Source organism: Symphodus melops (genome assembly GCF_947650265.1).
Source record: "Symphodus melops genome assembly, chromosome: 10".
In the NCBI taxonomy this organism is placed as follows: Eukaryota; Metazoa; Chordata; class Actinopteri; order Labriformes; family Labridae; genus Symphodus; species Symphodus melops.
In genome coordinates this window covers 1,043,455-1,071,356 of record NC_136700.1, presented here as the reverse complement: position 1 = coordinate 1,071,356, position 27,902 = coordinate 1,043,455, and the positions used below count along the sequence as shown (strand labels likewise).

Here is a 27,902-nt window from a genome sequence, read left to right as displayed (position 1 = left end):
CCTCAGTTTTCTGAGCCACAGTCTGTTCGTCTTCATGTAGCTACAAAGACTTTTAAAAGAATCAGTTATCAATATGTCAATCAATGATCAATATGTAGGGTAATATTGTGTAAAGTAGGGTTTGGCATGAGACTTGAGAGTTTTTCATCCACGCTTGTTCGATTTTCAGCAGAGCACAACCCGTTTCTGTCACCGTGTTGACATGTTGCATTCATGTGGCACACCAGAGGGTCAAAGGTCATCGTGTTGTCGTGTTTGAAAGAAGTCAGAGACTCTCTCTCTCTCTCTCTCTCTCTCTCTCTCTCTCTCTCTCTCTCTCTCTCTCTCTCTCTCTCTCTCTCTCTCTCTCTCTCTCTCTGCCTCGGTCTCTCAGCCTGATAATTAATAACATGAGTCTCATCAGCACAGTGATTGGACAGGCAGGCTGTCCTTTCTACTAATAATAGAAAGGACCCTCTCTCTCTCTCTCTCTCTCGCTCGCTCGCTCTCTCTCTCTCTCTCTCTCTCTCTCTCGCTCGCTCGCTCGCTCTCTCTCTCTCTCTCGCTCGCTCGCTCTCTCTCTCTCTCTCATCAGATCTTCTCTCTGATTATTATCATTAGTGGACACATTCTGACTCTGTTCTTGGCAAGAGGTCCTCATGTCCCTTTAAAATGTCCACTGTCGGGAGGGATGAAATTATTACATTTCAGCTTCCCAGAGACTCATGCACACACACACACGCGCGCACACACCTACACACACCCACACCAAATAACTGCGGTCTCTTTGGGCTAATTACAGCCGAGCACTTTAATGGGCAGGAGAATGCTGCAGCAGTGAAATGTGTCCAGCGTAATTAGTAGGAGCTTATTTTAATTTTACTGGAAGAACCACACACACACACACACACACACACACACACACACACACACACACACACACACACACACACACACACACACACACACACAATAGTTACTGCGATCACCCTTTTTTCTCTTTACAGCAGAGCTCTGACGTTAATAGACAGTGAGCGCTCTCATGCTTATTCATTCTTTTGTCTGCACACAGAATAATTGTGATGCAGAAAATCAGCAGGACGGGAACATCCTGTAATTCTTATTTTCAACATCAACAAACCCTCCTTTCCCTCCACAGTGCAACACACACACACACTACTGACTCTGAGTAACCGTGCGCGTGTGTGTGTGTGTGTGTGTGTGTGTGTGTGTGTGTGCGGTGCAGAATTATTTAGGCCAGTTCTCTATTCGAGGGGCAGCTGACTAATCCCTGTTTTGAGAGAGAGAGGAGAATAATCGGCCTTTGTTTCTGTCCGTGTGTGTTCTCCAACATGTGTTTGTCTTTGTGTGTCTCTTCCTGTTTGCACTACAAGTGTGTGTGTGTGTGTGTGTGTGTGTGTGTGTACATGTGTGCCTGTTGTAGGGCAGAGCAGCTTCACATTTGTAGCCAAACAGTGAAATACAAAGAACAACAACTTATCGCTGTTGTCTTGGTTCAGGTCAGTCCGAACACACACAGCTTTTAAAAACTGTTAAATGTTCCTCATCAAGAAACAAACTCCATGTGGAAGTTATCACAAAGTTTATTTTTTGATTTATTGTTCATGTAACCATGGAGACCTGCGAGGTTGTTGAACCCAGTTGTTGCTGAATGTTTGCTCTTGCTGCAGATGTTTAGAGATTGTCCCCCAGATGTGCCAACATCAATCATGTGTTGTGATGGAACATCTGCGATCAAGACATGTAGAAATAACGAGATGTCCATTAAAGGTATCAGCAGCAGGGTGGAGGCTCCGCACTGCTGACCTACACTTCTTTATTTCCCATCAATCAGCGGGCGGACTTAGAGGCATTGATTGGCTGTGAGCTTCACTTGATACTCTTCAGTGAATCAGAGGGAGACTCAGCAGTGGTCAGCAGGTGACCTCCATGAAGATAAAGACCTCTGAGCGGCTGCAGAGGGGCAACGTCAGCTGAGTCCTAACCGCCCATGACCTCTGACCTTGCTGCTGAGCTGGCAGCCGTCCCTTAGGTGAAATAAATCATCAGCGATGCTAATCTTAATCAGCAGGTTGGGGGGTTCTCCTGTAAATCGTTGCTGCAGGGACACTCATTATGGAAAGTTTAAACGATTAGAGGGAACGACTCAGGGAACACGAGAACGTAAAACAGGACACAAACAGACAGAGTATAGCATTAAGCTAACAGACGCGATAACACAAAAATGAGTCAACGGCTGCACACAGCCAGAGGATTCATTCATTTTAGAAATGCTACTTTTTTTCTAACTCGTATTTGAAGGGAGTTTGTCAAATTATGAACAAGCATTTAATGTGAGACCTTTAAATGTCAACACACTTCATTAGTTGTCCGTTTGTGTCTGCTCCAGGCTACTGTTGGTTCCCGTGCTTTATGCTTGTGCTCTGCCAGCTTCAAAATGGCTCTGTATGCAAACGACACATTCATAATTGCTGTGAGTCACATCTAAATATAAATGTGAATGTGATGTTGCAGATTGTATAACTGAATCTTCTGCAGAATCTCCAGTTTGTGTCCTTATTTCTTTTTTGTATTTAATGAGGAAAGAGATGCTCTTCTCTGAGAGTGACCTTGTCGATTGAAGCGTCTGTTCAGGAAACAATCCGACTTCTCCGAGTGTTCAGGGCCCGCATTAACAGTCTTCACAGCATCAGTGGCGTGAGTATGAATGCGTAATGTACCGCAGCGTTTGTGTGTGTTAAGCGATGCGTGACTGAACCACAGCATCTGTGTTCGACCCGGAATAATTAAAGGTTATTTATACATATGTATAAAGTGGGAAAAAAAGGATGCACACAATGTTTTTTTTTCACCCAACAGTGAAGCTGAGTTATGCACGGTTGAGCAGCCGCACACACACACACACACACACACACACACACACAGTACTGTACTTCTCATGTTCCACATGTACTGCTGGACTTCATGATTCACTTGATAATCCACATCAGGGTTGGGCACAGGAGCTCCGAGGAGTGGGGGTCACGTTGGAGCCACGAGTGATCCGGCCTGCGTGGGGCGGAGAGGTGGAGATATTTACAGTTTGAAGAAGGTCGAGCCTGGAGGAAGGATGTGGCTCTGTGAGCATGCAGTCATATCTCAGCTTTACACTGTATGCATAACACACACCCACGCACACACACACACACACACACACACACACACAAACAATCCCCCTCTGTCATGCACAGAGCGCTCATTGTTCGAGCCGTGTCCGTCTGAGATCAGTGGGATTCTGTGAGAGGAGGCACACACACACACACACACACACACCTCCCACCTGCATTCTCAGGTCTGCTCCGGTCCCCCTCCTCGCCCCCCTGCAGGACCAACCCTCGGTCCTGGTCCTGCATTGAGTCGGTTTAAATCCCTGTTAACAGCAAACATGTGGAATATCCTCTTACATGTTCAGTAGTTTGAGTTGCATCATAGCAGCTTATCAAAGCCAGCATTTCTAGGGAAGACACAACTGTTGCTTCGTGGTGAAAGTTGTTTCTCTCTCACACATAAGCAAGCAAACACGCTAAGCCATCTCCACGCACTTCGCCTCGCATTTACAGCACACTCGCACAGCGCTCGCCCACACATCTCCAAACATACAGAGATCCTTTGATGTGAATGTGACCCAGTAAAACGAAATGAAAGCGGAATTTAAAGGAAGTGTAGAGATGAGCAGCGTGTCCTCCGCTGTCACCGTTTTGTCGATTCGCCACGCTCTTCTTTTTTTCTCCCGTCGCTCGCCTTCCCTCGTCTGTCCACCCTCCCTCCCTCTCGCCTCTCACTCTTCCATTACAGAATTGATTCGGGCCTCGCTGTGCTAAAAATGCAGCGTCGCTTTCTATGGCAGAAGCATGACGGAGACTCCCCCTCAGCCGCTCAGCAGCGACCCACACTCACCGAGATGTCACTGTTGGTGTTTTCTGGACCTGGATCTGTGTTTGTCATCATTTTCAGTCCTCCGATTTGAATTCTTTTACACGCAGATGGAAACCAAGCAGGTGGCTGAACACATGAAGAGGGGTTTTTTGGAGTTGCGCTCAGTTTTGGCTCACATGTATTGGAACTGAAAGCTTCGTTTTGCAGGACCTGAGGTCGCTGCTTGGTCTGGACTTGAGCGTGCACTGGGTTTCCTTCTTCTCATTCTTTTGTACTTCAAGTCCGGAGATGCAACAAGTGTCCACCTGAATTTGAAGTCACGATGACGCTTCACTGAATGACTGCTCACCAGGCTGTCCATGGTGATCTTTTCTTTCTTCAACTGACTTCAAATCCTGATTTTGTTTTTGCAGACATGCTAGCTGGTGAAAAGAGAAGCAGGCACCATAGCATTTCATTCAGTAGAGTACATTTCACCCCCCCTCCCCCTCCCCTCCATTTCCACACAGCCTTGCTGTTTGAAATAGAGAATTACTTAATGACTTAATGGATTGCCGCTCAAAAAGGCAAAGCGCAGCTTAGCATACGCGAGTTGATGCAAACATACTCGTTTTCTGCCTCGCAAATCAATTCAGAGCGTTCAGGTGGATGAGTCACCAATCTGCCTGTTTAGAAAAACGTCTGCTGATTTCAGCGTGAGGGCCAGTCGATTTCAACCTCTGTACCTGTGCCTTCATTTTCTTTTTAACCCCCCCCCCCCCCCCCCGTCAGCTCTCTGCTCTCCTCCGCCGTCCCGTCTTCCATGACTAATCGCCATCCTGCTCCGTGTTACTCCATGAGATGATGGCCTGAGGGTGAGCCATCTCAACATAGAGGGATGTCTGTCATCTTCCTCCTCTCATCTCTCTCATGCTGTCATCGTTTTTTATTGTTCTTGTCCTCCTTCTTACTCTCTCTCTCTCTCTCTCTCTCTCTCTCTCTCTCTGTCTCTCTCTCTCTCTCTCTCTGTCTCTCTCTGTCTCTCTCTCTCTCTCTCTCTCTCTCTGTCACCTCCTGACTCCATGGAGAGGAACACAGCGAGATGCTGGAGGAACTGAAGCCGAGGCATGCAGTCGTGCCTTCACGATGCATCGAGATCATGGACTGAGGACAGAGTGAGGAAAGAAGGAAAGGTTCCAGTCCAAGGAGACAGAAGGAATAGAAGAAGGCAGATTAAACCTTGAACAGAAAACATGAAACACTTAAAGAAAGAACATTTTAACACTAAATAATTACAGGACAACGTTGGAAAAACATCAGACGTAATGTTTGAATGGACATTTTTAGAGGAACCTTTACATTTTGTAGATCGACAACAAATCACTGAATACGTCTTCGCTTGGCATTTAGCAACTTGAAGTCATCAGATGCTCTGTTAGGTAACACACTATAAAAGTGTGGATACTTTTTTTTTAAATGTCACTGTTACGAAATAAAAAAAAAGACAAACCACCAAAAAAAAAGTTAAAGTAACTTTTAGAAGTTTCAACCTTCCAGGAGAGCTTTGAGTTTCAAGAGGAGGACACAGCAAAGGAAACAGCAGCAGAGACTTAGAGCGGAGGAAACCAAGAAACCAGGACGTGGAAATGAGAGAGAGAGAAAAAAAAAGAATTAAGGATTGGTGCAGAACGTGCAAAATAGCAGGGGAGAGAAAATGCAAGGAGGACAAAACGAAGGCTTGAAAAGAAAGAGAGGGGAGGTGCTGGGACAAATGGCCTTCGATTTGGCTCATTGACTGAGGTTGGAGGGGAGTTGGTGGGGGGGGGGGGGGGGGGCGGACAGGAGGGGGTCCCTGGGTAGCTTCTGCTCTTTATGAGACTTATATCACCCAGAGGGCCTCGGGACTCGACGGCTCGCTGAGCTAACCAGAAGCAGACATTCTTCTGTTCTTCTGTGACGGGAGGTAAAGAGCTCTTCAGATTATCGTCCTTACTCGACATGAGACGTGCGAGGATGTTCTTGTTGTTTGGTTCCTCGTCCTCATCCTTCACTTGTCTGAGGACTCCTCTCCTCTTCACTCCTTCGTCTCCTTCATCCTCATCTCCTCTTCTCTCCTCTTTCATGTGCTAGCCAAAGGGTTTATTTTGTCTTTGGCCTACCATCCTGCTGAAGAAGCCTGTTCTGGTTTAGTTCATGTAAATGAGCACAGATCCTCACCTTTTATTTATTTATTTATTTTTGAGTCCGCCCATCTTGTAATCTGAGCACTCCTCATGATCACGTAAAACCATGCATGTGTTGCATGATGACGTATCTGTGCTGCCATGAAAGGAATGACCTCACAGCTGCTCCATCTTTCCCCAACATCTTGGAACCCGTCATCTTACTTTCTTTTTGATATTTCTCTTGAGCAGCAACAGCCACCTTCCTTTTTTGGGGCTCCTCAGCATCATGGCTGTCTTCACCATGTGTCGCCCTCCTGAGAAAGGCTTTTTATACATCCAGAATTATCCGCATGTTCTTCATAGCTGCTGTTTATTGGTCGTCCTCGAAGCTGTTCCTTCTTCCTCTCCTCCTCCGCCCATCCTTCCTTCATGTCGAATGTTTAATTCATCACTGTTCCCCTCCTGTCATCCGCCCCACATCTGAATCTAAGCTTCTCGCAGCCCACAGAAAAAAGGCTGCTTTAGCATCTTTTCCTCCCCTCCTCTCGGTTGTCTTTCTAACAAGCATCACATCAACGTTGACAATTGGCAACACTTCCACACACCCGTTTGACATCCTGTGTTTGCATTAGCAAACAGTTTGATCTCGTACAACAGCACAGAGTGGCTTGACGTAGGAGTCAGGGACGAGCAGCGGATGTGTTAATCTGTTGGTGAATGTAATGTTGTCAAACTGTGACCGGCTTTGTCTCCTCCCTGATGAAAGCATTGTTATCATAGAAGCAGGGAGGCTAATTTCACACACACTGCCAACTGAACACTGCAGAGCACTTTGTTGTCTCTGGTCAACACGTCCTCTGTGGATTTGTTTTCTGACTTCATACGGCTCCTCTCTTCTCTTGTCACTGCTCCATCCCTGAGGAGTCTGCTGTGATGTGCTGGAGTAGGTCCCGGATTGGTATTTAGTGATACATGGACTCCGTGCATGCTAAGCTAAAGGTTATGCATGTGCTCAGATCCAGGTGAGGATGGCAGGGAGGAAGTGGAGGAGCGCTGTGGTGGATGTGTTTTGCAGCGCGGCTGCAGTCCTCCAATGAGCAGGAGGATTTAGCGGGTCGAGGCGCGGCTCCTGTAGAGATGCCTGCAGGCCGGGATCATTTCTACGTATCTGACTCGGGACACAAATAGAATGAACTCACCGTCACACTGAGCCCGAGGCGGCTTTAATCATGCTCTGTTGTCAGGCTGGAAGCCCACAACAACAGACTCTCGCACAGCCTGCGTATAGCCACCGTTTTAACTTCCTCTTTAATAAGTGAATAAACGCTCCACTTTGTATTCCCACCAAAAGCTGCACGCGTCACCTCCAGTGTTCATCTGTCAGCTGCTGGGCCGCTCCACTGGAACCACTGGGCTCTCTGGGAGTTACTGCATGAAAACACATCATGCAATGAGGACGCTCAGATCTTTCCTCAGACTGTCTCTGTAACCCGGACCAAACATTTCACATCTGGATAGAACGTGGCAACGAGAGTTTGAGATGTCCGTCAGGTGCAAATCTGGTGCAATGACAAATAAAGAGAACAAAGTTTCAGCTTGAGGAGGGGGAACCGATGGTTTATATAAGGTGAATAACGTAAACACTGTCGTTCTGTGGGCATCTGTTGATGGAGTGTTGTTTCCGTGTGGGTGAGTGGAGAGATGGAGAGACGACTGTATGAGTCACTGTGAGAGTAAAACCTCCCGCTGTGTTCCTCAGTTGACTTCATGTCGAGCTCCAGAATGAAAAGCCCTCGGTCAGCCTCCATGTGGGTCATGGGAGACCGGATCAGGGCCAACATGTGGAGCTCTGGTAGGCAGGCAGGCAGGTGAGGATCCAGGTCTGAGTTGTTTGAAAATGATTGAATGAATAAATAAAAGTCCAGCTGCTGTTTGTGTTCCCGCTCTGCTGCTGTGACCAAGCTGACTGCTTTCATCTCTCTCCATATTTACACCTTTGAAAACCAATGAAGAATAATTTGTATTTAATACACCACATGTAGAGACATTTTGGACGAGGCATGGAGGGGCGGCTGTGGCTCAGTTTGAATGTGCATGAATGGATTAGTTCCCTCTGATGGACTCTGTCATCAGTGTGTGAGTGTGTCGGTGTGATCTGCAGTGTAAAAACGCTTTGAGTAGTCAGAAGATGAGAAAAGCTCTCTACAAGCTCAAGTCCATCTAAGCTGAAGTAGCAGATAAATATCGGACTCAGGGTTAAAAATGAAGGACTGGGATCATGTCTCATATTCCTACACCACACTTTACACTGTGTTTTATTTTGAAATTCAACGGATGCTGTATGCCTTCACTTCCTGTCTGGGATGATCTGCTCTGATGTGAGGTTGCAGAAGGCTCTGTCGTGTATTTATAATGATGGACCGTGGTGCATGCGTTAGAGAGGGCGGGATCCTGTGGAAACTGACTTTAAGATATCACACAGTCCAGACCAAGATCATGGCTTTCATTATAAAATGTACTTTGGATTTAAAAAAGCATATCGAATACGATTCGATTCTCTTCTTTTCTCCCGTCCGGAAAAAAACCAAAACAAGCTTCACTACAGTGTGAAGTTTCCCTCCAGAGCAGGCGGTGCTGTTCTTTGTTCTAGTTGTGCTCAGTGAGAAGAGGGGACACAGGGGTCACCTACGCTGGTCTCCTTTTAAAACTTCACCTTGAATGAGCTTTTGTGTGCCAGCCCCCCCCCCCCCCCCTCCCCTCGCTCGCTCGCTCGCCCTCTCGCTCCTGGCTCTGTACGGCGTGATGAGAACACTGGGCTGGAGCGGTGTTGTCTGCGTGCTGAGCAGCAGGTCAACACCAGTGAGCGCTTTGATCTTTTCACAGGTAGATTAGGACTCTGTTGCACCTGAGTCAGGCCTGAAGCTGAGCAGGAGTGCTGCGTCATGCTTTAATCCGTCACTGCAGAGTAACTCAATCAGCCAGCTGAACGGCTGCTGGCCAAAAACCACAACGTAAGCTGTGCACTGGTGTTTGCTGCAAAGAATAAAAAAATGGAAATTAAAGTTGATGATGAATAAAAAGGCAGCGTTTTTAAATTGAATAAATGGGAAATATTGCATAACGGATGCATTTAAGCGATGGCAGTATTCATCAGGGTCTAATGGAGGAGGAGAAACAGCCCACCATATGGCATATTACTCTAAAATATGGGCAGCAAAGCAATCTTAATGTTCCCGCTGCCTCCCTGAGGCTTTCTCTAGTGTGGCCCTGTTTTTGGTAACATGTTTCAAATCAAAATGTGACACACACCATTAGTTAGCGAGACAAACTTCCTGCTTTCTCCCTTCGAATCTCCGCCTTCCAACCTCAGCTGTCGTTTCTCCTCCCCTGGTAAAATGAAGCTATTCTTCATTTCACTCCCTGTGGACACTCATCCGCGCCGTGGGATTGTCCTGTGAGCTGCACTCGCTGTATTCACGCCGACCCCCGTGACCTCTGACAGGATTTGAAAAGCCACCAGGACCTGGTGGAATAACCTCCGAGAGTCTCCTGGCTCTCCGTATGTGCAAAGACAGAGATGTTAAAGTTAATTACTGTGTTTTTGTGCCTCATGGATATTCAGTGTTAAGCATGTGAGGATAATTGTAGTCATTCTGTAACGCTTGCACAGAAACAGTAAACAAACAGGACTCAGAGGGAAACACTTGTCCTGCAAACAAACTCAACTTAGTTATCCAGAATAATTCCACTTTAACAAAAACAAAAAATCTTTCATTCTTCCACTAAAAAGCTTTTTTAAGTTTCCGTCAGAGCTGCTGCTTGTTAACGAGAAAGGCAGGCAACTGCTTTGGGGCCCCAGACCAGCAGGGGGACCCAAAGCAGCAACATTTGCAATGGCAGTATGAATCCCCCCTAAGAGGGCCCCCTCTAAATTCAGCCATTTCTCATTGCTTTGCTGAACGTTAGTTCGAGGGCCCCCAATGGATTTTAGCTTAGGGCCCCAACAGGCTCTAAAATCGCCGTCCCTTCCTTCTTAAAACCAAGAAGGAGTCCTGGATTTGGTCTTAAAGCGGGCGTGACAGGTTTCAGTGTATTGATGCAAAAACAGCTAACATAGGACATAAAGCCAAAAATAGCAAGAAGTTAAATAAGCACAATAATGTGTTGTTATATATGTTTGTCAGGATTTTACAACTTACTGTGAACTGGTTCCAATTTGCATCCAACATATCATGCATGCCTTGATTTATCCCCCACGTACAGTGGACTGGAGTCTGTTTTTAAAGCGCCACTTTACGCCGAGGCTCCGATTTAATTGAGTGCCTATAGTGAAGGCGGCTTGACCTCTGTGCTACATGGCCACGTTATTAAAGCTGTAAATACTGAGACGTGTTTAATTATTTAATCTGAAGAGGGTGGCATTTGTTTCTGTGGGATAAGGGAACGGAAAGGTCAGACCTGTTTGCTTTTATTGGTTCTGATTTACACGTTGCATGTTTGTACAAATTGCGCACTGTGGTGTGGATCAAATGAAGCCTGATAGGTCGGTCGTCTTCGAGGTGTTCTCTCCAGAGCATTAATGAACTGAGAGCTGGAGACGTGCACAGATTATTTTAATCCCATTTACACAGAAACTTATTTTCAGCAAAGAGCCCGTTTTCTACAAATCACGGCTTCGCTTAGAACGGATGAAAACCATGTCGGGAAATCTTGTTATTCTAAAAGCCATTTCAGTTTCAATCCCTAAAGTCCGACCTCCATTATTTATAGTGATGTGGGCAGTACACATGTTTATTTCTCTGGGAGCCCCCAGTCTCATTAGAACTGAAAATACATTCATTGTTTTGATCTGACCTTTGATCAGTTTGGAGCCGACATGGACTGAAAGCTGCGTCACGCGTGTCACAGAAATCTCCTCTGCTCTCCTGAAGCGCTGATTTTTTTCCTACCTGGAATCCAATCAGTGTAATGTCTCTTATCTGATGAAATCCAAATCTGATTCAGCTCCGGTTTTCATACCGACGTACTGCACCGGGTCTCCGCTCCTCGACTCGGCAGTATTGAAGTGTTAATTATCTCCAAGGCTATTTATCAGGCTGAAGAGCAAACCAATGGAAGGATGGAGGGTGCAGGGAAGGATGATGAATGAGGCAACAAAGCAAAGAGCGTTCACAAAGAAGTGACCTCTAAAGTACCCGCTCTGCTTCCTCCGTGGAATCTAACCATGGACGCACTCTGAACAAAGAACAAGGAATAGTAGCAGAACTTAGCTCTGTTTGTGCAAACATCAAACTCATTTGGATTTCTGTTAAATACCAATTTCAGTAAATCGAACTCAGCGACATTGGCACATTTACCCCTGCGGTTTATGTTGCAGCCTGTTTAAGAGGAAGCTGCAGCGCTGGCGGTGATGCCGGCGTTGGACAAGACGTGGTGAATTTACCAAGCCTTCTCTGGTCATGTGACCGAAAGAATCACCGATGCAAAAAGTCCCATCGAGGTTCCTCTGGGCTCAGCCTTGGAGGGAGGATGAGGGGGCGGCATGCGAGCTGCAAGTGCAGAGGCTGCAGTCCTCAAAGGGGGAATCAGACCAGCAGCTCGTTTGCTCAGTCAGTCCCCTCTCTCTCTCTCTCTCTCTCTCTCTCTCTCTCTCTCTCTCTCTCTCTCTCTCTCTCTCTCTCTCTCTCTCTCTCTCTCTCTCTCTCTCTCTCTCTCTCTCTCTCTCTCTCTCTCTCTCTCTCTCTCTCTCTCTCTCTCTCTCTCTCTCTCTCGCTCTCTCTCTCTCTCTCTCTCTCCCTGATATCGGACTCAGATAGGAGCTCAGACATCCGGAGGGAGTTTAGAGTCGCTACTCCTTCACACCGACAGGAGCCAGGTGAAGCGGTTCCTTTTGGAGTTTTCCAAGCACACCCAACTGGGAGGGGACCTGAGCTTCCCAGAGGGATTATATATCCCATCTGTCCTGAGAGCGGCGAGGTGTTCCCCCCCCCCCAGGAGGAGCTGGAAGAGAGGGTAGTCTGGCTTCTGTTGCCACCAAAGCCCGGCCTCGGATAAGCAGAAAAAAAATCTGATGTCAAAGCATTAGAGATCCTTCCAGTCCCATGCCATGTTTAAATAATCAGCAGCCTTTTTAGGTTGAAGTCTGAGCTGCTGTGTGTCTGTGGTCCCAGAATGCTCCTCAGTCGCTCAACTGAGCCGAGTCTGGAGCCGCAATCAGATTAAGAGCGAGCATCTCCCGCTGAAGGCTGCTCGCCGCTCTATGCTCTGCACCGCCGACTCAATCTGATCCGGCCACAGCCTCAGGCCTGCTGTCTGATCAGCTACACACACGCACACACACACACACACACACACACGTCAGAACAGTCACAATGCACTCACTCTCACATAAACACTCAGCTAATACAATCGTATACACTCCCAAAGTAGCATATGCCAAGTTGGATAGTCTCATTGTGTGCATGCATGTGTGTGTGTGTGTGTTTGTGTGTGTGTGTGTGTGTGTGTGTGTGTGCATGTGTGCGTGTGTGTGTGTGTGCTCGGCTTTGAAGATGGAAAGTCAGGGACAATTTCTTATTTGGAGCTCTTTGAATGATTCATGAAGAAGAGATGCCACAAATCAACACAGAATCAATTTGACACACACATGCACACGCACACACACACACACACACACACACACACACACGTGTGGGTGACATTAAACCACACCATGCACCACTTACTCTGCTCCACACATGCTCAAAGTCACACAGATGGCAAGTGCACAAACAGGATAAAAAAACAACAGACACACACACACACACACCTTGAGTCTAACAGGCTGCAGCATTCGTGATGGAGGGTGTGAGCAGACCGAGTATCATGGATCAGTGTGGAGTGAACTCGGAGAAAGAGAGAGGATGTGACACACGGAGGAGGAGGAGGAGATGAAGATAAGAGACGATGATATAAAAGACAGAGAGGAGAGACAGTGTGTGTGTGTGTGTGTGTGTGTGTGAGGATGCAGAACAGTCATGAGCTTTCATCAACCAGATGTGCATTTTAACAGCTCATGGCAGCGAACACAAACACTACTGAGCCCCGAGCCAAGTGGAACATGGAGGAAGAAGAGCAGCGTGTGCAGCCTCCATGATGTCTCAGATACAAACCACACGGCCTCCATGTTTGTGTGTGGTCCAGTGCTAGTGTGAAGGATTATAATGTTAAACTGTGCTCATGTCTGGGGCTTCTGAAGTTTCTAAAATTGGCTAACGGTGTCGCGTGTCGCCAGCCTAAAGTGGTGTCTTTGCATGCTCTGTTTGCACTTTCATTTTTGGGTCCAGCCACCGAAGCTAAATCCACCTGCAGACTGAAAGAGGAGGGAGGGTGAGAGAGCGGTCAGGGCAGCGAGCCAAGAGCGCTTTAAGAGCTAAGAGACAGCAAGGGCCTTTTTGGAAGGTGTGAGGGAGAAAGGAGCGTTTAGACGGGGGGCCCGTTAGCTTCTTCCCCCTCAGCTTTGAGTTCATATGACAGAGTTAAGAGAGAGGAGGAGGGTTAGGGTTTTTATTACAGAGCAACAACAATACAAGTTTGTGTGTGCAGGGAAACACATGTGTAACTCCCCCGATCCACCTTTATAGTATCTCCGTGATGTCGGGCAAACTAATGGATCGATGTTTCTGGAGCTGAGTCATTTTGGTAACTACACAAAGACTCAGCGCTTCAATAATTAAAAACTATAAGCTCCGCCTCCTGTGTCGCTGACACGTGATTCTCTGGAGGCGGGGTCTCATCATTGGCGATGTTAGTTGATCTGAACCTCCTGGGTTCTAATTGAAGAGCGATTCTGCTGTTTCGTAAACATGCTCTCAAGGTTGGAATATTCTGGGTTGTAAATGACAGAAAAAGGAACCCATGGTTTTTGGAAGGACTTCAGCAGGCTGCCAGGAAACTCTAGAAAGCTCGACTGAAAATCCTTCAGTTAAAGAGCCTGTTGGTGCGCTTGACTGTTATTTATCGTCTCACTAAATGTTGACACCTGTTGTGCTATGTTGTTTAAAAGCAGAAGAGCTGAAGTGTCCCGTGTGGTATAAAAGTTCAGATCCAGGTTTGCATCGCGAATATTCATTTGAGTTGAAATCTGTTTCATGAGCAGAGATAATCGGCTGGACGAGGTTGTTTCGGGGAGTGTGTGTTTGCACGTGTGTGTGTGTGTGTGTGTGTGTGTGTGTGTGTGTTTTGAGGGGGTGGGGGTGGAGGGGTTAATGAGCTGCAGCAGTGCAGTGAGACTGGCTGCTGTGACAGGAAGATAATTATAATGAGTCACAGTTGTGGCCCTCTGTCACATCATGCAGCTCTTTAAAGGGATTTATTTAGCCTTCGTTTAGAGAGGGGAGGGGCTCTCACCCAGGACGCATCATTAGAGTGAGTGTCAGCGAGAGATGCATCAAACACATTCATTTTAGTTTCCGATTTGAAATCCAATCCAGACAGGGAAACACAGTCGATCCACAGCATGAACAGGAAATGCATTTCCACAAACTTTTAAGCCTCTTGTGGCTGTTTTTTTGGTTTCATATAAAATAAACGTCAAAGCAGCCACATCACTCATTTACATATGACGTGCTCAGAATGCAGCAGTGTGTGTGTGTGTGTGTGTGTGTGTGTGTGTGTAAACTTGGTCCAGCCTGTCTGAAAGTCCAAATGCTAATACATTCATGCATCAGCACTTTTCGTGTTTACTTCTTTACTTATACAGGAAACTATACAACATCATCAGCATAAAAGTTTCCCCGCTGCATGCCATTAGCCCATATACTAACTTTTAAAAAGGAAAAACCACACAATAACAAACTATTAGCCTTACCGTGAATGCATACCTCCCTGCAGCGCTCCTCCTTTACTTAGCATCAAAGTGTGCACAAATATTGGAAGCCCTCTCGCTTGTTTTCCACGGTGCTCGTTGAAAAGGCCTCAGCAGCGAGCAGAGGAGGAGTGGATAAAATAATCATGTGAGTGCGAGCTTCACACGGGACTTGATGTGTGCTAAGTTTTAAACGGCGCAGACAGACCGTTCCGTTTGCACACACTGGAGTGGGAGCGTGCTGCGTCCCTCGGTGTCAGTGTGATGCTTTCACACCGTCTGACGGCGCCGCCATGGGCAGCGGCACTCACGGGATCAAACGATCACACACGGGAATAAAGAGAACAACGTGCAGACAACATGTTGCCCTTCACTCCAGGTTCACTCGGTGCACACGTGAAGGCAGCACCGGAGCACTCGTGTCGTGTTCGCACTTTGTCGGTCGTTTGTTTGTTTGCCTGCTAGCACAATGCAAGGTGTACTCTGGAGGCGTCGTTCCCTTATTTCATTAAAAACTCGTTGTTTTGGGGAGCGCTGACGGCCTGGAGTCCCTGCGTGCAGAGGCCATGGTCCTCGGGTTCAGGTTGGGTTTAGAAGAGTCCCAAAGTGTGATGTGTGTCTGTGCTTATGCTCTCTTTGGAAACATAAAAAAAAACCAGAATAAGGAAACGACGAGAAGCGGCTTCATGAAGAGGTCGATGTCAGCGCCTCTTTCTCTAATGTTGTCAACAATCTGAGACCTTCAGGGGGTCTACTGGAAAAACTTGCAGCCATTCTAACAGTTTTTTTTTTTTTTCCTGAAGCTATGCACTGGAAAAACATTTTAAATTAAAGAATTATCCTCAACATGTAAGCAACGTTATCCGGACATCAGATCGTCTGGCCTTTCAAACTCGAGCGCGTCTGAACTTCTGCATTGGCTCGTGTGAAATAAAGGATGGAAAGAATATGAAAGGTAAAGGAGATGAGGGGGAGAGAGAAAGAAGAAGAGCTCAGTGTTCAAACCTGATTGATCAATCCAAGATTTTCTCACATTTGAATAAAGCTCCATCCCACAGTCCTGGATCTCTTCCTGCTGGAATCACTCTCTCTCTCTCTCTCTCTCCTGGTGTTTGTAAGTCATCAATCAGACACAGAAACACGTAAATGGAATGAAATCCGTCCTGATCATTTATTCTGCAGTTTTTTGCCTCCATTCGTTCCTCCTCCTCTTCCTCCTCCTCCTCCTCCTCCTCCTCCGTGATGACATCCATTTGTCAGCTGCCTCTGCGTCGTGTAAATGAATCCATTTGGCTGCGAGTCGCTCCGTTTCCCAGCGTTTCTTCATCGCTAAGAGATGCAGTTTAGCAACAAACGCCTCGAAGATGAAAAGAGAATCGCTGTCTCGATGACTCAATGGGTTCAGCTACATTCTCAACATATTTAACGTGACTCATCGTTTCCTCCGCGTGTCGTCTATACCTCTGCTGCCCTTCCTCTTTCTAACTGCAGTCATGAAAAACCTCTGAGAGCTAACGTCATTTGTTTAACACGAGTCTTGGGAGGTTTTATTATTTAAGCCACAGAGTTTCGTAGTTATTGAGAACACGTCAGTGAGACAGTTGATCTTCCTTCGTCACCATGAACCTTTGCATTGTATTGTCTGTGTCCTGCAGGGGGCGCTGGAGTCCCTTGTGTGCTCCTGCAGGGGGCGCTGGAGTCCCCCTTGTGCTCCTGCTGGGGGCGCTGGAGTCCCTTGTGTGCTCCTGCAGGGGGCGCTGGAGTCCCCCATGTGCTCCTGCAGGGGGCGCTGGAGTCCCCTGTGTGCTCCTGCAGGGGGCGCTGGAGTCCCCCGTGTGCTCCTGCAGGGGGCGCTGGAGTCCCTTGTGTGCTCCTGCAGGGGGCGCTGGAGTCCCCCATGTGCTCCTGCAGGGGGCGCTGGAGTCCCCTGTGTGCTCCTGCAGGGGGCGCTGGAGTCCCCTGTGTGCTCCTGCAGGGGGCGCTGGAGTCCCCCGTGTGTCCCTGCAGGGGGTGCTGGAGTCCCATGGATGGCGGTCTCTGTGCTGGAAGAGCTGGAGCCTTGTTATATGATGAGTTGAAGGCTCTGTGTGTCGTTTGATTTGACCAAAAAAGATCCATTTGTGTTTTTTATAAGGTTTTTTAATCACTCTGTTGAAGGGGGAGGTTACAGAGACTGCTCCTTTATTTGTATGATTTGTTTACTATTTCTGACGTCAACAAATCTGAATCAGCAAAACAAATTTAGACGGAAAAACTTGAGGAGAAAAATCTCAACGATGTTCTGCTTTTTTCTTGTTTCAGGTTTCCGGAAGGATTGATCTGGCAACTAGATGACAGAAAGGTAAGTGAGTGTCTTTATTTGTAGATACAAGCAGGTCTCATGGTTTCTGTCAGAGACTTCTGAACCTCCGCAGGCGTCGTGTTGCTGCGTAATCTGATGCTCGATGGAATCAGACACTGAACTTCATCTGAACTGTGAGGAAAACCAAAAGCTCAGTCTGTGTTAAGGGAGATGGATGAATGTCTGGGTCATTGGATAAATATAGGTTGTGTGGACAGATGGACCGGGCACACTTGGATTAGAGATGTAATAGCTTTAGCATTTCAAAAACGATGGTATGCATAGAAAGAGTTCTTGAAGGGGCGGATCTGTGGGATTACGAAAGAGATCGTGGAGGTTTCTGGATAGTTCTATCAGGCACACGCGGGTCGCTTTTGACATTTTCGCTAAACACACGTTATAAAAAGAAGAGATGTAATCACAACGAAACCCATCATCTGTAAAAGGGGCCATCACTTATCCGGCCTGCTGACCGTTTGATATCTGTCTGAATAATGAGCATCAGATCAGAGAGGACATTATGTGGACGGCGGTAATGACAGAGTGTCCTTCATGTGATCTCATGTTGTGTTACCTCTAAGTATAACTGGGGTCATTCATCCACGCTCCTCTAACAGGCCGCTGCTCTTCCTCTACCACCAGGTTAATGAAGGGCTTCATTAGCCATGTTGTTTATCATAGCAGTTATGGAGCGCACACACACGTTAGTGTTGCAGGACAGTTGTGACTCCGTGATGGATCGGACGTGTGGTCTGACATGTGAAGGCTCAGACCTGCTCTCTGTCGATCGTCCAGCAGTGCGAGTCACTCTCTCTCTTCAATGACCTCACGCTCTCAGTCCCTTGTTTTGGACGTCCAATGTCTCCAATGAGATTAAACAAAAGACAGACACGGCGTGCTGTGATGTCACAACCTTTTTCCCAACAGTTTCTTTTCTTTTTTTCCTCTGTTTACAAATGCAACATAAAGTATGGACGGTGTGTTTCTCGCAGTCTTGGATGGTGGGTGTGGCCTGTGATTCTATTGGTTGCAGAGATAGACATTTAAATCCACTGCTTCTGTTGGGCTGCAGGATTGTCTAATCTCATATCTACCTGCACATGGCGGCATCCACATGGCGGCGTCCACACAGCGTGACGGCGTCACGTCGGGATGTTGTTCAGTCTCATCCTCGTTGTAACGCAGACATGCTAGCCACACGTGTGTCCATATGGCACCGCTGTTACGACGATGATCGACGTGATTATTATTAAAGAGCTGCTGCACCTGCTGATCTTCAGAAAACGACTCGTACTCACCTGGAGCCCGATTTTAAAGACTCAACTCGGGCTGACGTGTTGTGCACATGTTGGCTCTATCCAATAACTCCCTGAAGGCTGCAGGATTGTGTATTAGACTGAAAAGTAAATGATCAATATGCTGAATATTGGAGAACAAGCAGCGTATAATTGAACAGTGAAAGCGAGGCGGAGACATGCAGAGAATGTTTTTTATTAAAGATGCAGGGGGGGAAGGAAGAGAAACAATTAATACTGTGCGAGGTTGCTCAGTGGGAGCAGAGGGAGGGAGCTGAAGCCATAAACAGATGGATTATGTGATGCTTCATTGCTCCAATATGTAAGGAGCAGATTTGTCTCTGCTGGCGCTCTGGAGACGTTTATTCATCCACACGTCCTTTTATGAGAGTGAAGTTTCACATTCCTTTACAGAGAGAGGAGAAAACAACCGACTCCTTGAGAGAGAGAGAGAGAGAGAGAGAGAGAGGTCTGACTTGAACTCTAAACATCTAAACATACAGCCCAACCAATCAGCCACCTCCAGTAGCCATTTCTTTCGATTGGTGTCTGCCTCACCTGTGTCTCACATCCTTCTTTCTGCTTCTCTCATGTCCAATAACTCCCTGAATCAATCAATCAATCTATCTTTATTTGTCTAGCATCAATTCATGACTCGTGCTATCTGGAGACACTTTACAAAAAGCAGGTGACAGACCTTACTTATGGCTATATTACAAGAGCCCACCTTAATCCATCATAGCGTGGCATGGGGGGGGGGCCTCTGAGCTCTGTAGATGGAAGAGTATGTGCACATGCTACAGTAGTTTCACTCCTTTTATTTGTGGACCTGTGTGCAGAATATTGATACCGTTATCAAAACGGTATCAATACGTACACGTGGCCTGACTTTAACCACGCGAGCAGTGAAGACTGAAGACGTGAATTTGCAGTCCACCTTACACTCCGGCTGAGCAACATGTTGCAGCCTCGTTCCCACTCTGCAGACAGATGCATCATTTTATGCATAATTTGTCTGAACAGTACGGATATGTTTCTTCTTCAACATGTTTTTTGTTTTCGCAGCCTCTGGCTCCAAATATCTGTTATTTAAAATCAAAATTAAAGATGGCACAGACTGTTTGCTCCTTATTTTTTTCAAGGAAGTGATCGGCTCCTCCGGAGACGTTTCCTCCTGAAAGTGAGGCCCATCTTTTGGACCAGTATCTCTGTTTATCCCGTCAAAGAAAACTTCAAACCTGAACTCGTCTCTCATATTTTGATCAGGTTCCAGTAAGACAGTCCCAGTAGTGTTCTCCTCAATCGCTTCCTTTTCATTCATTTTAAGTCGACAAAGTTTTTTTGTGAGTTCTTTTGAAGTGTGTCCAAACTAAACCCATCCCTGTCTGTGCAGATCGTCACACACACACACACACACACACACACACACACACACACACTGCTGGCAGATGTTGTGTCCTTGTCGCAGAGAGGCGTTTCTGAAGTCGTCTGTTTAAAGATCCAAACCTGACAGTGAGAAATTAGATCCATTTGAACCTTGGACCAACAACACAAAATAACTGGATTTTTTCTATCTGCCTGTCCTTACATTACAGTTCATTTCCGCTGCTGTCTCTTTAAGGCCGCTTGCCCACTTCCTTCTGATTGGCCGGCTCTCTGGGAGCAGAACGCTGCAGGGCTGCCAGGGGAGGGCTGCTCCTCAGAGCAGGGAGAAGAGAGTCTACGTGAGAGGTTTCACCGGGCTTTAAGTCATCTGGTGAAATTCTTGGTTTCACATCAACGAACTGTCGCGTGATTTGCAGAACAGGCCTTTTAGCGCCCCCTACAGACTCATCCTGGAATTACTGCAACTTAAGTGAACGTTGTCTGAAATGTCTCGTTTACTAAACACATCCAACTTTGAAAAACTACATTTGAGTTTTAAAATGGTTATCAGCATAATAGGTGAACTTTAAGAATTGGCTGCTTTAGTTAATATTCATCCTTCTTCTCTGATCTTCCTGAAACTTCAAACTTTTCGATGAAAGAGGCTTAAATGTTTCCCAATCTGCAGAGTCGGTGATGCTTCCCTTTACAGCTTGGAGCTGCTCCACTCTGCTTTACTACCATCCCTGACAAACTGCCGTTGTAAAGTCCCTGCTGAACACGCAGCTTTTTTGTCTCCTACTCCTCTAGCGTTTAGAAGGACACATGCAGACCGCAGCATCTCTTTTATCAGCTTCCAATAGAACCTGACACAGGACGTGGACTCCCGGGTGAAAAGATACGCCTGTGCTGACTGTGTCCTTGTTCAGTCTTCGCCTCTTTATTGGTCTTTTTGTCCACCTTTGTTCACAGTGTGGTAAACTGCAGAGCTGAGCAGTGACGGCTCTCCAGCTGGACTCTGACATCAATTATCCTGCAGAGCTTTCACACCTAGCAACACACACGCACACACACACACACACACACACACACACACACACACACACACACACACACACACACACACACACACACACACGTCTGTCCACGGCACGCTCATAACACCTCTGGTCTTTCACTCTCCTCTTTGTCCCTCCGTCTCCGTCGTCCTGTGCATTAACATTATCAACATTATCACAGTCCTCTGTGTTCCCGTCTTCCTGAACTGCCGAGGTGCCCTTGAGCAAGAGCTGTGTGCATTCCTAAATGTGCTCGAGGAACATAATGTCGATGAATGCATCCCGACTGAGCAGTCTTGCTCGTGCCTAAACGCCCTGAGGTTAGTTGTCTTGAAATAATGATCCGGTAGTTTCTTCTTATTTTTCGTGAAATGTCGATCCCTGGTGGTTTGCTTGCGTCCTCTCGACGTCCGTCCGAAGACGTTTATTTGACTTAAATTCGGTTTAATGAGCGCTGTTTGGATACTTGCAAGCTCAGTGTTTGGGTGACATGACAAACACCACGGAGAAATAATTAGTGCTCAGAGAGGGAAGTGAACTCAGCAGAGCGCGTACAGTGACATGAGCTGGAAGTGACTCACACGCACTAATTAAAGCTGATTTCAGCCTTTTCATTAAATCCATTAAGGTGATGGCAACATTACATTTAGTCTTTTATTACGCGTCTCGCATCGTTCCGATCTTCCTGATTATTCGCTCACAGACATGACAACACGCCATTACTGTCGCAGCCTAACAACTCACGCCGCACGAGCTTATGATCAGTGAGTACACCAGCCTCTGTGTGTGTGTGTGTGTGTGTGTGTGTGTGTGTGTCACTGACTGGAGTTCAAGTGGGAAGGCTTTGTTCTGTTTTTTTCTGCATGCTGGTTTTCTGCGTCTGAGTAGAAGATCGTCATCATTTTGCACACTGTGAGGCTTCTTGAGACCTCGTGTTTTTAAAACCAAACAATCTGAGTCAATCTAAGGAGCATTAGTGTCGTAAAAAAAAGTCTGTCTGTCGCCTGCCGGGAGCAAAAGACGTATGAAACTTGTCCAGGCTGTGTGGTGCAGCGTCATTTGTTATCTCTCGGGTTAAGTCCCGCCCCCTTCATTAGTAACTGTTGCCAGGTCTGACACACTTGACAGGAAGAAGCATGGTGATGTTCCTGCAATGATCGATATGAGTCCCCGCTTTTTTAGCCTTCTGGAACTGTCCGTGCTGTCGGCTTCTCCTGCAGATGGATAAACCTGCCGCCGTGAAAACTTCCTCGCTGTGAGTTTCCTACATGACAGGACTCCCAGTTAGCGTGTCGAGAGAGGATCTTCATCTTATAACCGGTGCAACTTCACTTCCAGACATGACGATAACTTGTTCTGCATTGTGTTGCCACGAGTTGTTGTCGATGTGAGGAGGCCGGAGAAAAGGCAGCAGCTGTTTACAGCAGGTCAGATCAGACAGGAAGTAACGGCTGCACTGAGATCACCAGAGGTCGACACTGAGGTGATTAAAACACGATGTGTTGAATAAAATACTCCAGTCATCGTGAGAATCGGCGCAGGAAGTCGGACAAATCGAACGTTTCGGTTGTTTGCAACGGCTTTCACCTTCAGTCAACGAGTGACAACAGCACACTGATTCTCCACAGACACTAACATCCTTTGGTGCAGCGGCTCTGTCATCTGCTTCTATCACACATTTTAATGTAATCTAGTTTCCATTGAGGTGTTCAGGGAGTTTTTGTAATTGCACGAGTTACAGGACACAGAATCCAGAGCGGCTTAGCAAACATGTCCTCTAATGATCATCAACTCTGCCTCAGCTCTGTACACAAAACCAATAACTGAACTCCGTGTGCAATTAGAGTAAATGTGCTTCAAAGTTATTCCAGCAATTCATAAAAAAAAGTCACATTAAAAAGGCAGTTACACTAAATCTATTAGTGATTATAGTCATTGGAAGCATCAGTCTGTGTTATTAGAGGTGAGCTTTTTGCCTTCAGTGAGCACCCATTATCCAGGCCCTCTCCTTCTGTGCCCACCTATTGCTGTCAGTTGTGTACACACACACACACACACACACACACACACACACACACACACACACACACACACACACACACACACACACACACACACACACACACACACACACACACACACACACACACACACACACACACACACACACACACACACACACAGAACTGCTCTCTGCATTCGAAAACAGTGTGTAACTCTCTCTCTCTCTTTCTTTCTCTTTGTCTTTCTCTCTGCAAAGGTTACAACACAATCCTTCACACACACATTCCTGCACACACACACACACACACACACACACACACACACACACACGCACACACACACACAGGTTTCTGCACACACTCTGGGATCATGCCTCCTACAGCTGCATGCACGCTTGTTAGCGGAGCATCAGGTACGCGGCGGCTCCGAGCCTCGGCCTTAATTGCGCTCCTCTGGGCTCCTCTCTCTCGCCTCCCCTGGAGAGTCAACAATCGTCTTTGTGCGTTTGATCTTAACGAGCCTTATTAACTACCATGGCAACCGCAGGGTCTGCTGGGGTGGCCATGCTGTTGGGCTGTTTATTAACGGGCAGAAATGAAGGCATGCCCGCCTGGCACAGAGCGCTGCTGCAGGGAGGTTTTGGATTCGGTGGGATTGTGAATCCCTGTGTGCTGATTTGTTCTTAATATCATCTCTGAGATTAGTCAGTTATTGTTGCTTTGTTTTTCTGCAATACAAAGATTTAAGCAGAGGTCTGATTTCAGTGACTGTTGCGTGACTAAGTGAGTGAGTGTACAAAGCTGTCTTTAAGCTGTGATCCCCAATCCTAATGTCAGAGTTTGATTAAACACGCTGACAAAATGACAGTAAAAAAGCCTCCCTCCTTCTCAGAGGGTTAGAGTGTGTTGTTGTAAATCCACTCTGATCCTGTATTTGATCATGTCTATAAACCCCTCTATTTCAGCCCTGCTCAGAACAGGCTGTTTCTGTGCCTGTAGCTTTAAATATGTAAATGAGCTGTCTGACCACGCCCCCTCTCTGGAAGGGCTCGGGTGTACTCGCTGCTTTCTGGCTCCATGTCCTATTGTTTACGGTGAGAAGGCAGACTCAGAGGGCAGAACAAACACCTAGCTGTGGGAGTGTCACCCACCTGGGGGAGGGGCTACTGCCCTTTGTGATGTCATGAAGGGAACATCTCCTCTGGTTTTCTCAGCAGATGATTATTCTTTTCCCCTTTTTTATTTATAACATGAGTATCTCTTGAATAAGACATCTGTGTGTCATCAGACTTCATATCTAAACTTCAAATCACCTCCGTCTGGATTACACACACACAGACAGAAGTCACGTTGACATTTGTGAAAACAGTGATGGAGCAGAGTCCTTCTTTTTATGCTGCAGACCCATCATTCGAGTGTTTTTCTTTTTCTGTCAACATAAAAGCTTTGACTTCAGACTACTTACCACCTCTAAATGTCACATTTAATTTGCATGTTGAACTCGTTTGTATTCCTGACTTCTTTTTCGGCTCAGTCTTCATTTCTGAAGCAGATTTTTTTTCACCGCAGTCAATTAATTTTCTCTTGAGGACGAATTCAGTTATCTCACCTCTTTTACTCATTCAACATGACTCTAAGTCCTTCTCTGTAATCACTAATAATTAATTTTTGAGTCTCTGATATCCCGTCTTACCTCCAGGTCTCTTTTATTGTCTCGTTCATTTATTTAGAGAGATGACCACGATGAACGCAGAGTCAAAATATGGGAATCTTTCGCTGGTTTTATTTTCCTCCTGAGGTGTGTGTGTGTGCTCTTTAGCATGTCGCTGTAATCTCATTGGTCAAGGATCAGCTGCAGACCAAATGTGATGAAATAACTTAAATATCAGATTATGTTTGTTTTCTATGCAAGGAGTTGTTCCCAAAAATATGGATGAGCTACATACACCCTGCTGGGATTTTAAAGGCGAGCATTAAATTTAGTATTATGTTGGTTCCCTCGACTAAAAGCCGAATCCTCCGGCTCCAAAGCCAAGTCCCAGCAGGCTGAGCTAATTTACCTTTAGGTTTCAGTTTAACAGCTTATGCTATCCAAACTGCAAACATGTCACGATGTTGATCTTATGAGTCCTCACGTACTGTATGTTATTAGATGGGGTAGACTGACTCAAATATTGAACCCAATATTCGGCTCATATTTGTTCGTCTTTGTCACATCCAGCAGATGAAGTCCTGATTTTGAATCATCAGATTCTTTAATGTCGTGTCTATCCTCTTTGGTTATAATGTGATGTAATCTACGCTCCCAGCGAGCAGCGAGCAGAGAGTGTTTCTCTCAATCAGACGCCGAGCCGGGTTGAGATTGGAGCTGCTGGTAATTGTGGTCTCTCCGCCTGCTGATAGCTGCTCTCATCATTTCTATCTCTGAGCCCATTTACACAGCCGTGTTTCACATTTAGCTCTGATAGGCTGTAATGCTCTGTGACACGCACACACACACACACACACACACACACACACACACACACACACACACACACACACACACACACACACACACACACACACAGTCCAGCGACTGATACAGGCTTTAAAGAGAACAGCTCTGTCACTCTTTCTTTGAATGTGAAGATTTTCTGCGTGTCTGTCTTTTATTTCATTACCTGGAAAAACCAGTTGGGGGGGGGGGGGGGGGTTATGAAACCATCATGATTCATCTGACAGCAGAGAGGCTCGGTGGAGATGGGGAATGGCATGGAGATTTGTAGGTTTGTTAGCCGTTCTCACACTTTAACCTGTTTGGTTCAGCTGAAACAAACTCCTTTTACCAAGTCCACATCAGTCCACGTTTGTTTGGACTGATGTGAGAGCTGTCAATCAAACCCTGCTGTGGACTAAGCAGCCCTACAGAGAGTGCATGAAAGGATCTGTGCGATTTGTTTGGAGCGAGAACGTGAACCGAAGCAACCTCCGCGGTCTCTCTCTGTCCATCGCTGCTGGACAGTGAGGCAGACCTGGCAGAGCTTCACAAACGGTCTGGGTGGAGGAGCAGGTCCTGGTTCAGGAGGAGGATCGTGCTCCTTCTCCTCTACTGTCTTGATGAACATCATCCAACACATCAACATGTCTGCTGCAGTTTAAATCATTTTCCTGCAGTGATGAATGCAAAGTGTTTTAAAATCGACGAACAGAGCCGACATCGGTCAGTAGCGATCTCTGTCTAAAACCATGACTTGTATATGAAGCAGCCAATCAGGAGTCAGCAAAGAATTCAGATCAATCAGAGGGCATCTTCCTTGAGGTAATTATGCAACAATGGCACAAACTGGTCCATGATTCAGACCAGAGCAATTGATCTCTGAGTGTGAAAAACACCCTTAAACCTGAGAACAAGATCAGACGTCACATTTGACCCTCTGAACCTGTGACGCTGTCTTCATCCCTCTAAAGGAAAGCTTCATTATCAACCTGCTTTCACATCTCAGACATGTCGCTGTGGAAATCATGCAACCAGCAGGAGTTTCCAGTCCCCAAGTTACTCGGATACTCGGGTTAATTGGGTGGGCAGGAAACATTTTCCGATATCTACCCCCCCCCCTCCCCGGTGTAAAAAAATCCTCAGCAGGCACATCCATAATCATCTCCCTCTCTCAGAGTCACTGTAGGGAGAGGAGTTAAGCAGAGACTCAGATGTTCAGGGATTAAAAGTTGTGAGGCAGCAGAGCAGAGGAGCAGCAAATTGTTGTCATTAAGAAGAAGAGGAGGAGGAGGAGGAGGGGAGATACGATCCCGCCTGCACCATGACAGGCTTTTCTCTGCACTGAGACAAATTCATTTTGGAGAGACTGTTTTTTTTATTTTTTTAAATTATTATTATGGGAGGAAACTGTAGATTGAAAAAAAGTACCGGTAATATTAATGAAGATAAACATACTCATAACAATCCTTTTAAAAACACTTTGTCCATCTGTAAATGATACAAATAAACATGACAGGTATAGACACAACTTAGATTTTAATCCCGGCATAACTGGAGGACGTGTGGTCATGAGTTTTGGTTCAAGACGGAATTCGATCACGGTTTCCTCGGAAGGCTCAATCAGCGTGTGACCAAAATGAGCTGTAAACACATAAATCTTGGGAATAACCATCGAGGGGAATAAACAGACATGAAGGTAAAACAGGACAGAGAAGAAACACTTGACTCAGAGGTCCGTTGTGATCTGCTGCGAGTCTCTGCTGATCAGCTGTCGGCTCTGATGAACGACGCGGCGCTGGAGTATCGATTGTCTCCACAGGGCTGAGGTACGCCTTGCTGCAGCTGCAAAAGAAGCGTGCAAATTAAACATGTTCTTCAAGTTTCTGACACGGGAAATGTTGATGTAAGAGTGAGGAGGAGGACGGGGGGAGAACAGCAGCGTAGAGCCCATCCTGACAGGAGGGCAGTGAGTGTTGTCTTTGAACAGCAGTAATGGGAGCAGGCAGGTTCTGGACTGCAGACACAGAGAACCAAAGCCAAGTATTGACCCAGCTGACAGCTAGCTCTTAGACGTTGCTAGCTGTCTTAGCAGCACTGGGTCAAATTCCTTCAGGAGCTCCTTCAACAAATCAAGCGTGAAAGATTTGTTCTGCTGTCTGGCATCCTCAAACGCAGACACATTTAGCAACTCAATTAGCAGAATGGCTCATGCACGCTCATTACCTAATGGAAGTATGCACATGCATAATCTCTCTGCATGCTTAGACACTTGGGTTTTTCTTCATGTGCTCATTTTGTCTCCATGTGTTTTAGTGTGTAGTTTAAGGTAAGGCTTCGATGATATGATGATGTAGGTCACCTGTGCAGAGGATTGTTCAGACTCATGTTTGCATGTGGATGTATTTATCCTCTAGATCTGGTGGTTCTCAGCTCGTCTAGTCTCAGGACCCTCCACCA

General features: G+C 46.5%; 1 protein-coding gene across 5 annotated transcripts in view; it reads left to right on the top strand.

Moving 5' to 3' along the window:
* LOC306830536 (leucine-rich repeat and fibronectin type-III domain-containing protein 3-like) overlaps positions 1-27,902 on the top strand; it is a 195,724-nt gene that overhangs the window by 28,885 nt on the left and 138,937 nt on the right. For 4 of the 5 annotated variants that reach the window (XM_079354112.1, XM_079354110.1, XM_079354111.1 and 1 more), the window contains exon 2: positions 17,206-17,245. The gene's annotated coding sequence lies outside the window, so the exon portion shown is untranslated. Of the gene's footprint in view, positions 1-7,530; positions 7,687-17,205; positions 17,246-27,902 lie in introns of those variants that run through there. The other variant, XM_079354113.1, reaches the window with a different exon arrangement.